At 49.5% G+C, this 12,358-nt stretch overlaps 5 non-coding genes across 5 annotated transcripts; all 5 read left to right on the top strand.

Annotated features, from left to right (window-relative positions):
- The first annotated feature begins 1,834 nt into the window (after nucleotides 1–1,834).
- Nucleotides 1,835–1,906, top strand: TRNAP-UGG (transfer RNA proline (anticodon UGG)). The gene has a single exon. It is a non-coding gene; the product is annotated as a tRNA-Pro (tRNA).
- Nucleotides 1,907–3,940: 2,034 nt separating this feature from the next.
- Nucleotides 3,941–4,013, top strand: TRNAP-CGG (transfer RNA proline (anticodon CGG)). The gene has a single exon. It is a non-coding gene; the product is annotated as a tRNA-Pro (tRNA).
- A 936-nt stretch (nucleotides 4,014–4,949) lies between these two features.
- Nucleotides 4,950–5,020, top strand: TRNAP-UGG (transfer RNA proline (anticodon UGG)). The gene has a single exon. It is a non-coding gene; the product is annotated as a tRNA-Pro (tRNA).
- Nucleotides 5,021–10,777: 5,757 nt separating this feature from the next.
- Nucleotides 10,778–10,849, top strand: TRNAP-CGG (transfer RNA proline (anticodon CGG)). The gene has a single exon. It is a non-coding gene; the product is annotated as a tRNA-Pro (tRNA).
- Nucleotides 10,850–11,787: 938 nt separating this feature from the next.
- TRNAP-UGG (transfer RNA proline (anticodon UGG)) lies at nucleotides 11,788–11,859 on the top strand. Its single transcript has one exon. It is a non-coding gene; the product is annotated as a tRNA-Pro (tRNA).
- Nucleotides 11,860–12,358: the final 499 nt, after the last annotated feature.

Here is a 12,358-nt window from a genome sequence, read left to right as displayed (position 1 = left end):
AAGCCCATCTGCATTTGAAATCGAATATCTGAGTGCTTTGAAGGGACCCATTGCATCCCGCCAAGCGAAATTCCCTACTGCAGGTGGTTAAGTGTCGCGAATATATTACGCAAGTTGTTCACTGCATTACTGAGGAACATTATTCACATAGATAAGACAGTAGCATTACCTTCATTCCTCCGATAAAACCAGGAGAATGGAGATAAGTTGGTTTATACGATTATAACCCAATGTAACTGGGGTTATACATTGGGTTAACCCAACTACATCTCCATTCTCCTGGTTTTTATCCGAGGAATGAGTCTGATACTACTGGCTTTTCGCGAATACATGTAATTGCTGATGGAGGATTAAGCGTTTTTTGGTAGTAGATAAGGTGGTCACTTCATCCCCAGCCCGTTGTCTAAAAACGCTTTAGATTTTCTTGATGGGGATCATTGGAATCTATCGGTTGGAAGACAACATTTGACGCGAATCTGTTTCTGTCTCTAAACATTGCACAGCCTCAAGTGCCGAACGAAATCAACTGACATCTACAGAATTGCATTTCTGTTCAAGGAACATGTATTACGTGCTAACGGCTCGTCCACATGCATCGCTAGAAATAATTTGCAGTTTGCACGTCAATGCAAACCCAGTGGTCACGGCCAAGCCGGATTACTACAAACATACTCCCTAAGGCCAGTCTGTAGCCAAAGTGCTCTACACCATAACCTTCTGAGACGATGGGTGTGGCCATTGTGCCGAGCCGTGCGCCTTATGATATCAAAGCAACGGCACGGCTCACAATTGGGGCCTTATCGCTCTCAGCACCGGCTCGTTGGTCTAGGGGTATGATTCTCGCTTCGGGTGCGAGAGGGTCCCGGGTTCAATCCCGGACGAGCCCGTATCTTGCTGTCAGGGGTGTCGAGTTAATATCCCTATGCGATCAAGCACATATGGGTGTCTTGGACCTTCTCGTCCGCCAGACGCTTTTCACACAAACATTACAAAGGACGGAACTAGCGAGCCTCACCGTATAGAACTTGGAATGCTCCAAACAGTCGGATTAGCTGCAACAGGGGTATGATGTATGGTCGGCTATAGCAAAAACCTGCGTTTCATCCCGGTGGCATTTTTGCTTAGTCGTTAGATATCTCTTCGTCATGTCACGTTTCGTTACTTTGTTATTGGAAATAGTAAAACCAAATACTTTTAGTTTTGATTCATTGGTGTTTTTTTTTTTTAGTCGGTGAGTGGTGTTAACTTCACTAATTTTAGGACAGCAGGTTTTGGGTTCATCATCATGGAGTCCAATAACACTTTTAATGATGATATGGATAAATTAACAATGGTGATTAAGTTTTGAACTGAACCAATCTTGTTTTATGCTGAACACAATAGCGTGCTTCAAACACCCTACTAATAGCTCGCAAATCCTAAGCAGTCGAATAGCACGCCGTCTTATTCTTTCTCCAATCCCGTACTTTATCCTGCGCCAATTCTTGTGCTGCCATGTCCCAAGCTCTTCCTTATCCCGTTCCGTCATGTCCGTTCCCGCCACACCTTGCTTTGTAAAATCCCCCTGCTCTTTGGCAGGCTAGAGGGCAGACAGCCCTGATCTGTGTGTCTAACGAAGTCATGCGGCCTCCTACGTATTGTCGTAGTTTTCGACGCAAGTCAAAGGCCGTGGGGAAGCTCCGTTCCCTGCACTGTGCTCCCCGGGGCAGTCTGGAGCCAGCGCACGTCATGAGCTTGCGCGACGGTGGATGTGGCCAGTGCATGGGCAGCTGTTGCATGCAAGATGTGAACGAAATGCAGGGGCCGGAATTGGGATGTGAAAGCCAGTATTGTCGGCTTGTTGGTCTGGGGGTATGATTCTCGCTTTGGGTGCGAGAGGTCCCGGGTTCAAATCCCGGACGAGCCCGGTTGCTGCTGCAGGAGAACGCGCCTTTGTTAAATAAGCCCGAGTAAGGCAAGGGTTTGTAACTTAGGATGTGTAATCGCGTGATGGTCCAGTGTAATCATTGCAATAAACCGTCCCATGCACACTGGATTCAGGCAGTGTAACAGGCAATATGCTTTCTTGCTTTGTATTTTTCACTCATGGTTGTTCTGTCACAGATCGGACTTACAGTGACGAGGCACGGAATGGCCCGGAGACCCATATGCCCTTCAACGCTTTAAATTTGTATGCGGGCATCGTTGACAATAACCGGGCTCATTATTGTCAACGATACCCAATTACGTATTGGGTATCGTGGGCCTAAACCCGTGACCTCTCGCGCTCCAAGCGCGAATCACGCAGCGCATACCCGGCCCGTGCCAATGAGGCGGGGTAAATAACACTGCCTCTCGGAAGACCTGGGCGCGCCCCTGTGCGTGCATAGTGCGCATGCTAGCGCAGGGGCGATGAGCGGTGTTCGGGTGGTGAAAAACGGCCATTTCACCTAAAATTCGGAGAAAATCCGAAGGATTTTAATGCAACTGTTCTTACGAATCAAACTGACGCGTCTGATTCACCACTAGTGAATACTGCAAAAAGGTGCTATCCTCCTGTTAACCATGATCTTGAGTTTTCCGGCAGAAGACATTGGTTGGTTGGTTGCAATGACCAGCGTTGTCAATTATCGAGCAAAGACATCTCCGAACGCACATGACCTACGCACCCTTGGGCATGTTCGACGCATGCGAGTGCCGGCTCGGGCTCGGTAATAAGCGGGCTCGTCCGGGATTTGAACCCGGGACCTCTCGCACCCTAAGCGAGAATCATACCCTAGACCAACGAGCCGATAACGTAGCCTAAACGTCCCAATTCTGGGCCGCGCCGTTACATTCACATCGCACGGTGTATGGCTCCGAGTACACTGGCCACACCCACAAAGGATTGTGTCGCAGCAGGACCCACCCCGCGGTCGAGTTTCTCTGTTGCCGGCGCAGTACCACACGCCTGCCGTCGTCGCTAACGGCGAAGCCGTCCCAGTGCCTACCCGCGAACAAGAAACAAACACGAGTTCAGTTAGTGGCCTGTGCCGGGGAGTTCAGTTGAAGTTGCCGGCCCGCGACAGGGTCAGACGCCTGCCAGTCATACACGCGATTTCAAACAACAAAACCAAGGTGATGCAGATGACTTCATGGACTGGAGCGTATATGAGTTTGATGATTGGGAGCTCCTCCGTCACCCACGCCACCTTTTTTCCTTTCTCCTCCCTCTCTTCTGGCCTTTCCGCCCACTTTCATCGTTTCCCCGTGTCCGCCCCCCGCCGAACTTCTCGAGAATCGACCCCCAGCCTTCTGTGCGCTTCTACACCACGCCCATGTGCATTTGAAAATAGAATATCTGAGTGCTTTGAAGAGCTCTTTGCATCCCGGCAAGCGAAATTCGCTGACTGCAGGTGGTTAGGTGTCGCAAATATATTACGGAAGTGTTCAGTGCATTAATGAGGAACATTATCCTCATAGGTAAGACAGTAGTGTTCGCGTCATTCCTCCGATAAAAACCAGGAAATGGAGATATGGTTGGGTTATACGATTGTAACCCAATGTATGCTGGGGTTATACATTGTGTTAGCCCAACTATATTTCCATTCTCCTGGTTTTTATCCGAGGAATGCGTATGATTCTACTGTCTTGTCGCAAATGCCTATAATTGCTGATGGAGGATTCAACATTTTTTGGTGGTTTGATAATGTGGTCGCTTAATTCCCAGCCCGTCATATAAAAACGCTTTAGGTTTTCTCGATGGGGATCGTTGGAACCGTTCGGTTTGGAAGACAAAATTCGATGTGAATCGCTTTCTTCTTCAAAGTATTGCACAGCCTCAGGTGCCGAACGAAATTAATCGACGTCTACAGAACTGCATTTCCGCTCAAGAAGCATCCATTCCGTGCTAACGGCTCCTCCACATGCATCGCCAGAAAAAAATTTCGAGCTTGATTGGGACCTTGTCGCGCGTACCACCGGCTCGTTGGTCTAGAGGTATGATTCTCGCTTCGGGTGCGAGAGGTCCCGGGTTCAAATCCTGGACGAGACCGTATCTTGCGGCCAGTGGCATCCAGTTGATATCCCCATGCGTTCAAGCACATACGGGTGTCTTGGACCTTTGCGTCCTGCCAGGCGCTTTTCACACAAACATCCCTAAGTACGGAACTAACGAGCCTCACCTCATGCAACTTGGAATGCTCCAAACATCGGATTAGCTGCAACAGCGCCATGATGTGTGATCAGCTATAAAAACCTGCGTTTTCATCCGGTGGCATTTTTGATTGGTCCTTAAATTTCTCTTTGCCATGTCACGTTTCGCTACTTTGTTATTGGAAGCCGCAAAACCAAAGACGTTTAGTTTTGATTCCTTTTTTTATTCGGTAAGTGGTACAATCTTCACTAATTTTAGGACAGCAGGTTTTGGGTTTATTTCATGGAGTCCAATAACACTTTTAAAGATGACATGGATAAATGAACAATGGTGATTAACTTTTGAACTGAACCAGCCTTGTTTTATGCTGAACACAATGGCGTGCTTCAAACACCCGACTATTATCTCGCAATCCTAAGCACTCAAATAGCATGCCGTTTTGTTCTTTCTCCAATCTCGTACATTATCCTGTGCCAATTCTTGCGCTGCCTGTCCCCAAGCTCTTCTTTATCCCGTTCCATCATGTCCGTTCCCGCCACACCTTGCTTTGTCAAATCCCCCTGCTCTTTGGCAGGCTAGAAGGCAGACAGCCCTAGTCTGTATTGTCTAACGAAGTCATGCGGGCGTCTCACGTGTTGTCATACAGTTTTCGACACAAGTCAAAGGTCGTGGCGAAGCTCCGTTTCCCGCGCTGTACTCCCCGGGGGCAGTCTGTAGCCAGCGCACGTCACGAGCTCGCGCGACGGTGGATGTGGCCAGTGCACCGGCAGCTATTGCATGCAAGATGTGAACGTAATGCAGGGAGCGCAGTTAGGATGTGAAGGTAACAGTTGTCGGCTCGTTGGTCTAGGGGTATGATCCTCGCTTTGGGTGCGAGGGGTCCGGGTTCAAATCCCGGACGAGCCCCGTTCTTGCTGTAAGGGGAACGATTCGTTGTTAAATAAGCCCCATAACTACAATGGTTTGAGTCTGGATGTATCTTCGCGTGATGGTCCAGTGTTTGAACGGTAGTTATTGCAACAAACCATCTCATGCGCCCTGGCTCCAGGCAGTGTAACAGGCAATATGCTTTCTTGCTTTGTACTTTTCACTTATTATTCTGTCACATAGATCGAACTCACAGCAACGAGGCGCAGAATGCCCGGAAACCCATATGTCCTTTCAACGCTAAAGCTGTTTGCGGGCATCTTTGACAATAACCGGGCTCATTTGGGTTTGAGTCCGTGACCTCTCGCACTCCAAGGGCGAATCACGCAGCGCATACCTGGCTCGTACCAATGAGGCGGGGTAAACAACACTGCCTCTCGGAAGACCTGGGCTCGCCCGTGTGCGTGCGCAGTGCGTGTGCTCGCGAGAGGCGAATGAGCTATGTTCGAGTGTTGCAAGAACGGCTACTTCACCTAAAAATTCGGAGCAAGTCCGGAGGATTTTGATACAACTGTTTTTACAGGATCAAACTTACGCGTCTGATTCACCACTAGCGAGAACTGCAAAAAGGTGTCATACTCCCTGATAACCATGGATCTTGAGTTTTCCGGCAGGAAGACATGGGTTGGTTGGTTGCAATAGCTAGCGTTAAAGCATGCATCACTACCAATGCGAGGACACCTCCGAGCTCACAAGAGCTACGACCCTTGGTCATGTTCGACGCATGCGAGTGCCTCTGACAGCAATAGCCGGGTTCGTCCGGGATTTGAAGCAGGGACCCTCTCGCACCCTAGGCGAGAATCACGCCCCTGGACCAACGAGCCGATAACACATCCTGTACCATCGCAATTCTTGTATCACACGCCTGCTGCCGTCGGTAATGCGAAGCCCACCCCAGTGCCTACCCGCGAACAAGAAACAAACTTCAGTTCAGTTAGGGGCCTGTGCGGGGGAGCTCAGTTGAAATCGCCGGCCACGACAGGGTCCGACACCTGCCAGTCAAACACGCGATTTCAAACAGCAAAACCAAGGTGATGCAGACGACTTCGTGAACTGCAACGTATATATGCGAGCACCTGTGGTACAGGTACTCGCATGCATGGGGTAAGCCACAGCCTCGGTAGCGATTTACCAAGTTTGAAGGCATCATCGCTTGATAATCCGATGTTGAAACGCGGTTCATTGCCACGAATCAGACCATGCCTCGGCCGGAAGACTCAAGCCCGGTGTTAAGGGGTGTGTTCCGCATTCATATGAATTTTTAAGCTGAGATGGCTATCTTGAAGACCTTTCGGTATTGTTCACAATGCTGTCCTCATGACCTAAACCTCTAGTTTTTTAAGTAGAAGCTCGCAAAAATTGGGAAACGTATATCGGGCAAGACACCTCGGCATTCCTGACGCCATAATAACGTCATTCAAATCCTGTCATTCCAAAAGCCATGCGGCGATTAAGGCAAGCAAAATGTAATCGCCGAGGCATTTATGCCTGCCGTTCGTGAGCGCCATTCCAGATGGAAACATCCGCCAAATAGCTCTCAATGAATGTTGTGAAAGGTACGATGGCGTAACCAACTAAGGTGCATTAAGGAGCATATTTACCAGATAGGGAGCTGCGCTGTCTGTAGCAGTCTGTTCCACTTATAAAGTATACCAACAGTCATAAATGAGCTTGCTTCAATCTGATGGTTGTTTCCGTATCTGCAGATGTGAAACATCACCCTTAAAGGGCGTATGACATCAATGCTTTGCATCGACGTGTCCAAGTTTCGTAAACGTCTGGCAACGTCAACCAGCCTTGGCCGTGCTCTTGGTCGTGCCGAGGCAAGGCAGGACCAGAAACAAGGCAAAAGATAGGGCACGGCCTGACCTGACAGCCTGACCTGACCGGTTACGCCCCGTTCGGGGCGTGATGGAGCCAGACGGGCTGCGCAGGGAGGGCAGCAGAGACGAGATCCCGTTTTAGCTGCTCTCTTTTTTTGCCAGTCTCATTCCTTGCCTTTTCTCTTTTTGATCCTGTCCTCAACAGTTCGACCTTTGCCCTTTACCCTGAGTCCTATGTCCTCTGTCTTGCATTATCAGCTGCCGTACACACCCTTTCATTCTGGCCTGTACGTTGTCCCAAAATGCGTTCTCAATCGTGTGCTCCTAACCTGTTCTGTCTCAGTCCATTGCCTACATCAGTTTTCGGGTTACCAACGTGTTGTCCCCAGAATGACGACACTAATAGCAATACACTGTGAGCCTATAAAATGATGCTGGATGCGGACTGTGCGCTGGAAACCGCCGCCTGTACTATTTGAAACCAGCGGCGCGGCCGAGAAGTGGGACGCTTATAACGATATTGACGGATCGTTGGTCCAGGGGTCTGGTTCTCGCTTCGGGTGCTAGAGGTACCGGTTTGAAATCCCGGACGAGCCCAGTTGCTGCCGTCAGGGGTACTAGGTTGCTATATCTATGCGTTCAAGCACATTTGGGTGTCTTGGGCCTTCCGGGCCTTGGTATTTGCTTTTCACACAAACATTGCAAAGCACCGAACTAACCAGTCTCGCCATATGAAGCCTGCAATGCTACAAACATCAGATAAGTTGCAACAAGGTTGTGGTGTGTGCTAGACTATAACAAAAAAATGCGCGTTATTATCCCGGACCCATTTTTGGTTTGTTGTTGGGCATCTCTTCGTGATGTCACGTTCCGCTGCTTTATTACTTGAATTAGTAGGACTAAATACCCATAGCTTTGATTCGTTCGTCATTTATTTTTGAGTCGGTGAGCGGTGTAGTTTTAACTAATTTTTGGAAAGCAAGTTTTGGATTTACCATCATTGCGTTCAATAATACAATCAAGATGATGATATGGTTGAATTAACAATAGAAGTAAACTTTTGAAATGCAACAAACTTGTTTTATGAATGAACACAATAGCGTGCTTCGGGCAGCCAACTAACAGCTCGCAAATTCTAAGCAGTCAAATAGCATGCCGTTTTGTTCTTCCTTCAATCCTGCGCTTCGTTCTGTGTAATTCCTGGTGCTGCTCTCTCCCCAAAGCTCTTCTTTATCCTTTTAGTCTTGGGGTGCTGCCCTGTCCCAAGCTCCTCTTTATCAAGTTAGTCTTGGGGTGCTGCCCTGTCCCAAGCTCCTCTTTATCCCGTTCCGTCATGTCCGTTCCCACTACACCTTGCTCCTTCACGCCCTCCTGTTCTTTGGCAGGATAAAGGGCAGACAGCCCTGGTCTGTATATCTAACGAAGTCATGCGGGCATCCCACGTATTGTCATACAGTTTTCGACGCAAGTCAAATGTCGTGGGGAAGCTCTGTTCCCTGTGCTGTGCTCCCCGGGGGCAGTCTGTAGCCAGCGCACGTCACGAGCTTGCGCGACGGTGGATGTGGCCAGTGCACCGGCAGCTATTGCATGCAAGATGTGAACGTAATGCAGGGAGCGCAATTGGGATATGAAATTGAGTGCTGGCAGCTCGTTGGTCTAGGGATATGGTTCTCGCCTTGGGTGCGAGAGGTCCCGGGTTGAAATCCCGAACGAGCGATGTTATTCCTGTAGGAGGAACGCGCCTTTGTTAAATAAGCCCGAGTAAGACAAGGATTTATGGGTTCGGATGTATCTTCGCGTGATGGTTAATGTCTCAACGGTAATCATCGTAACAACCATCCCATGCGCACTGGCTGCAGGCAGTGTAACAGGCAATATGCTTTCTTGCTTTTTTCACTCATGGTTGTTCTGTCACATAGATCGAACTCACAGTGACGAGGCACAGAATGGCCCGGAAACCCATATGTCCTTCAACGCTTTAAATTTGTATGCGGGCATCTTTGACAATAACCGTGCTCGTCTGGGCTTAAACCCGTGACCTCTGGAACTGCAAGCGCGAGGCACACAGTGCATACCTGGCTCGTACCAATGAGGCGGGGTAGATATAAGACCTTACCTCTACTAACACTACCTCTCGGAAGACCTGGGCGTGCCCCTGTGCTTCCACAGTGCGTGTGTTCGCGCAGAGGCGATGAGCGGTGTTCGGGTAGTGAAGAACGGCTACTTCACCTAAAAATTTGGAGCATGTCCAAAGAATTTTAATGCAACTGTTCTCACGAATCGAACTTACGCGTCTGATTCACCACTAGCGAAAAGTGCAAAAAGGTGCTACCCTCCTGTTAAGCATGATCTTGAGTTTTCCGGCAGAACACATGGGTTGGTTGATTGCAATGACCAGCGTTGTCGATCATCAAGCGAAGACATCGCCGAACTCACATGGCCAACGCACCCTTGGGCATGTTCGACGCATGCGAGTGCCGGGCTCGGGCTCGTTAATAAGCGGGCTCGTCCGGGATTTGAACCCGGGATCTCTCGCACCCTAAGCGAGAATCATACCTCTAGACCAACGATCCGATAACATGCCCCGTAAAGTCCCAATTCTGGGCCACTCCATTACTTTCACATCGCACGGTGTATGACTCTGCGCACACTGGCCACACCCACATAGGAAGGTGTCGCAGCAGAACCCGCCCCGAGGCCGAGTTTCTCTGTTGCCGGCGCGGTATCACACGCCTGCCGCCGTCGGTAACTGCGAAGTCCGTCCCAGTGCCTAGCCGCGAACAAGAAACAAACACGAACTCAGTTAGTGGCCTGTGCCTGGAAGTTCAGTTGAAATCGCCGGCCGCGGCAGGGTCCCTCACCTGCGAGCCATACACGCGATTTCAAACAGGAAAACCAAGGTGATGCAGATGACTTCGTGGACTGGAACGTACGTCACTCTGGTGTTTGGGAGTTCCTCCGTCACGCGCGCCGCCTTTTTTCCTTTCTCCTCCCCCTCTTCTTGCCTTTCCGCCCACTTCTATCGTTCCCCGTGTCCGCCCCTCGCCGAACTTCTCGAGAATCGACACCGGCCTTCTGTGCGCTTCTGCGCCAAGCCCATCTGCATTTGAAAATCGAATGTCTGAGTGCTTTGAAGGGACCCCATTGCATCCCGCCAAGCGAAATTCCCTACTGCAGGTGGTTAAGTGTCGCGAATATATTACGTAAGTTGTTCACTGCATTACTGAGGAACATTATTCATATAGATAAGACAGTAGCATTACCTTCATTCCTCCGATAAAAACCAGGAGAATGGAGATAAGTTGGGTTATACGATTGTAATCCAATGTATACTGGGGTTATACATTGGGTTAACCCAACTACATCTCCATTCTCCTGGTTTTTTTTCCGAGGAATGAGTCTGATACCACTGTCTTTTCGCGAATACATGTAATTGCTGATGGAGGATTAAACGTTTTTTGGTAATAAGATAAGGTGGTCACTTCATCCCCAGCCCGTTGTCTAAAAACGCTTTAGATTTTCTTGATGGGGATCATTGAAATCTATCGGTTTGGAAGACAAAATTCGACGTGAATCGTTTTCTTTCTCTAAACATTGCACAGCCTCAGGTGCCGAACGAAATCAGTCAACATCTACAGAATTGCATTTCCGTTCAAGGAACACACATTCCGTGCTAACGGCTCCTCCACATGCATCGCCAGAAATAATTCGGAGCTTGCACGTCAATGCAACCCCAATGGTCACGTCCAAGCCCGATTACTACGACCATACCCCATTAGGACAGTCTGTAGCAAAAGTGCTCTACGCCGTAACCTTCTGAGACGACGGATGTGGCCAGTGTGCTGATCCGTACGCCTTATGATGTGAAGGTGACGGCACGGCTCACAACTGGGACCTTGTCGCGCGTACCACCGGCTCGTTGGTCTAGGGGTATGATTCTCGCTTCGGGTGCGAGAGGTCCCGGGTTCAAATCCCGGACGAGCCCGTATCTTGCGGCCAGGGGTATCCAGTTGATATCCCTATGCGTTCAAGCACATACGGGTGTCTTGGACCTTTACGTCCCGCCAGACACTTTTCACACAAACATCCCTAAGTACGGAACTAACAAGCCTCACCGTATGCAACTTGGAATGCTCCAAACATCGGATTAGCTGCAACAGCGCCATGATGTGTGATCAGCTATAAAAACCTGCGTTTTCATCCGGTGGCATTTTTGATTGGTCCTTAAATATCTCTTTGCCATGTCACGTTTTGCTACTTTGTTTTTGGAAGTCGTAAAACCAAAGACGTCTAGTTTTGATTCCTTTTTTTATTCGGTGAGTGGTGTAAACTTCACTAATTTTAGGACAGCAGGTTTTGGGCTTATTATCATGGAGTCCAATAACACTTTTTAAGATGACATGGATAAATGAACAATGGTGATTAACTTTTGAACTGAACCAGCCTTGTTTTATGCTGAACACAATAGCGTGCTTCAAACACCCGACTATTATCTCGCAAATCCTAAGCAGTCGAATAGCATGCCGTCTTATTCTTTCTCCAATCCCGTACTTTATCCTGTGCCAATTCTTGCGCTGCCTGTCCCCAAGCTCTTCTTTATCCCGTTCCGTCATGTCCGTTCCCGCCACACCTTGCTTTGTCAAATCCCCCTGCTCTTTGGCAGGCTAGAGGGCAGACAGCCCTGATCTGCATGTCTAACGAAGTCATGCGGGCGTCCCACGTAATGTCATACAGTTTTCGACGCAAGTCAAAGGCCGTGGGGAAGCTCCCTTCCCTGCGCTGTGCTTCCCTGGGGCAGTCTGTAGCCAGCGCACGTCACGAGCTTGCGCGATGGTGGATGTGACCATTGCATCGGCAGCTGTTGCATGCATGATGTGAGCATAATGCAGGGACCGCGATTGGGATGTGAATGCGCGTACCGTCGGCTCGTTGGTCTAGGGGTATGATTCTCGCTTTGGGTGCGAGAGGTCCCGGGTTCAAATCCCGGACGAGCCCGGTTGTTGCTGCAGGAGAACGCGCCTTTGTTAAATAAGCTCGAGTAAAGCAAGGGCTTATAACTTCGGATGTGTAATCGCGTGATGGTCCAGTGTGTCGACGGTAATCATTGCAGCAAACCATCCCATGCGCACTGGCTTCAGGCAGTGTAACAGGCAATATGCTTTCTTGCTTTGTATTTTTCACCCATTGTTGTTCTGTCAGATCGAACTTACAGTGACGAGGCACGGAATGGCCCGGAAGCCCATATGTTCTTCAACCCTTTAAATTTGTACGCGGGCATCGTTGACAATAACCGGGCTCATTATTGTCAACGATGCCCAATTACGTATTGGGTATCGTGGGCCTAAACCCGTGACCTCTCGCGCTCCAAGCGCGGATCACGCAGCGCGTACCCGGCCCGTGCCAATGAGGCGGGGTAAATAACACTGCTTCTCGGAAGACCTGGGCGCCTCCCTGTGCGTGCGTAGTGCGTGTGCTCGCGCAGAGGCGATGAGCG

This window comes from Pollicipes pollicipes, unplaced genomic scaffold (genome assembly GCF_011947565.3).
Source record: "Pollicipes pollicipes isolate AB1234 unplaced genomic scaffold, Ppol_2.1 Scaffold_6138;HRSCAF=7277_pilon_pilon_pilon, whole genome shotgun sequence".
Classification (NCBI taxonomy): domain Eukaryota; kingdom Metazoa; phylum Arthropoda; class Thecostraca; order Pollicipedomorpha; family Pollicipedidae; genus Pollicipes; species Pollicipes pollicipes.
The sequence above is the reverse complement of the archived record's forward strand: the minus strand, read 5'-3'. Positions and strand labels throughout refer to the sequence as shown.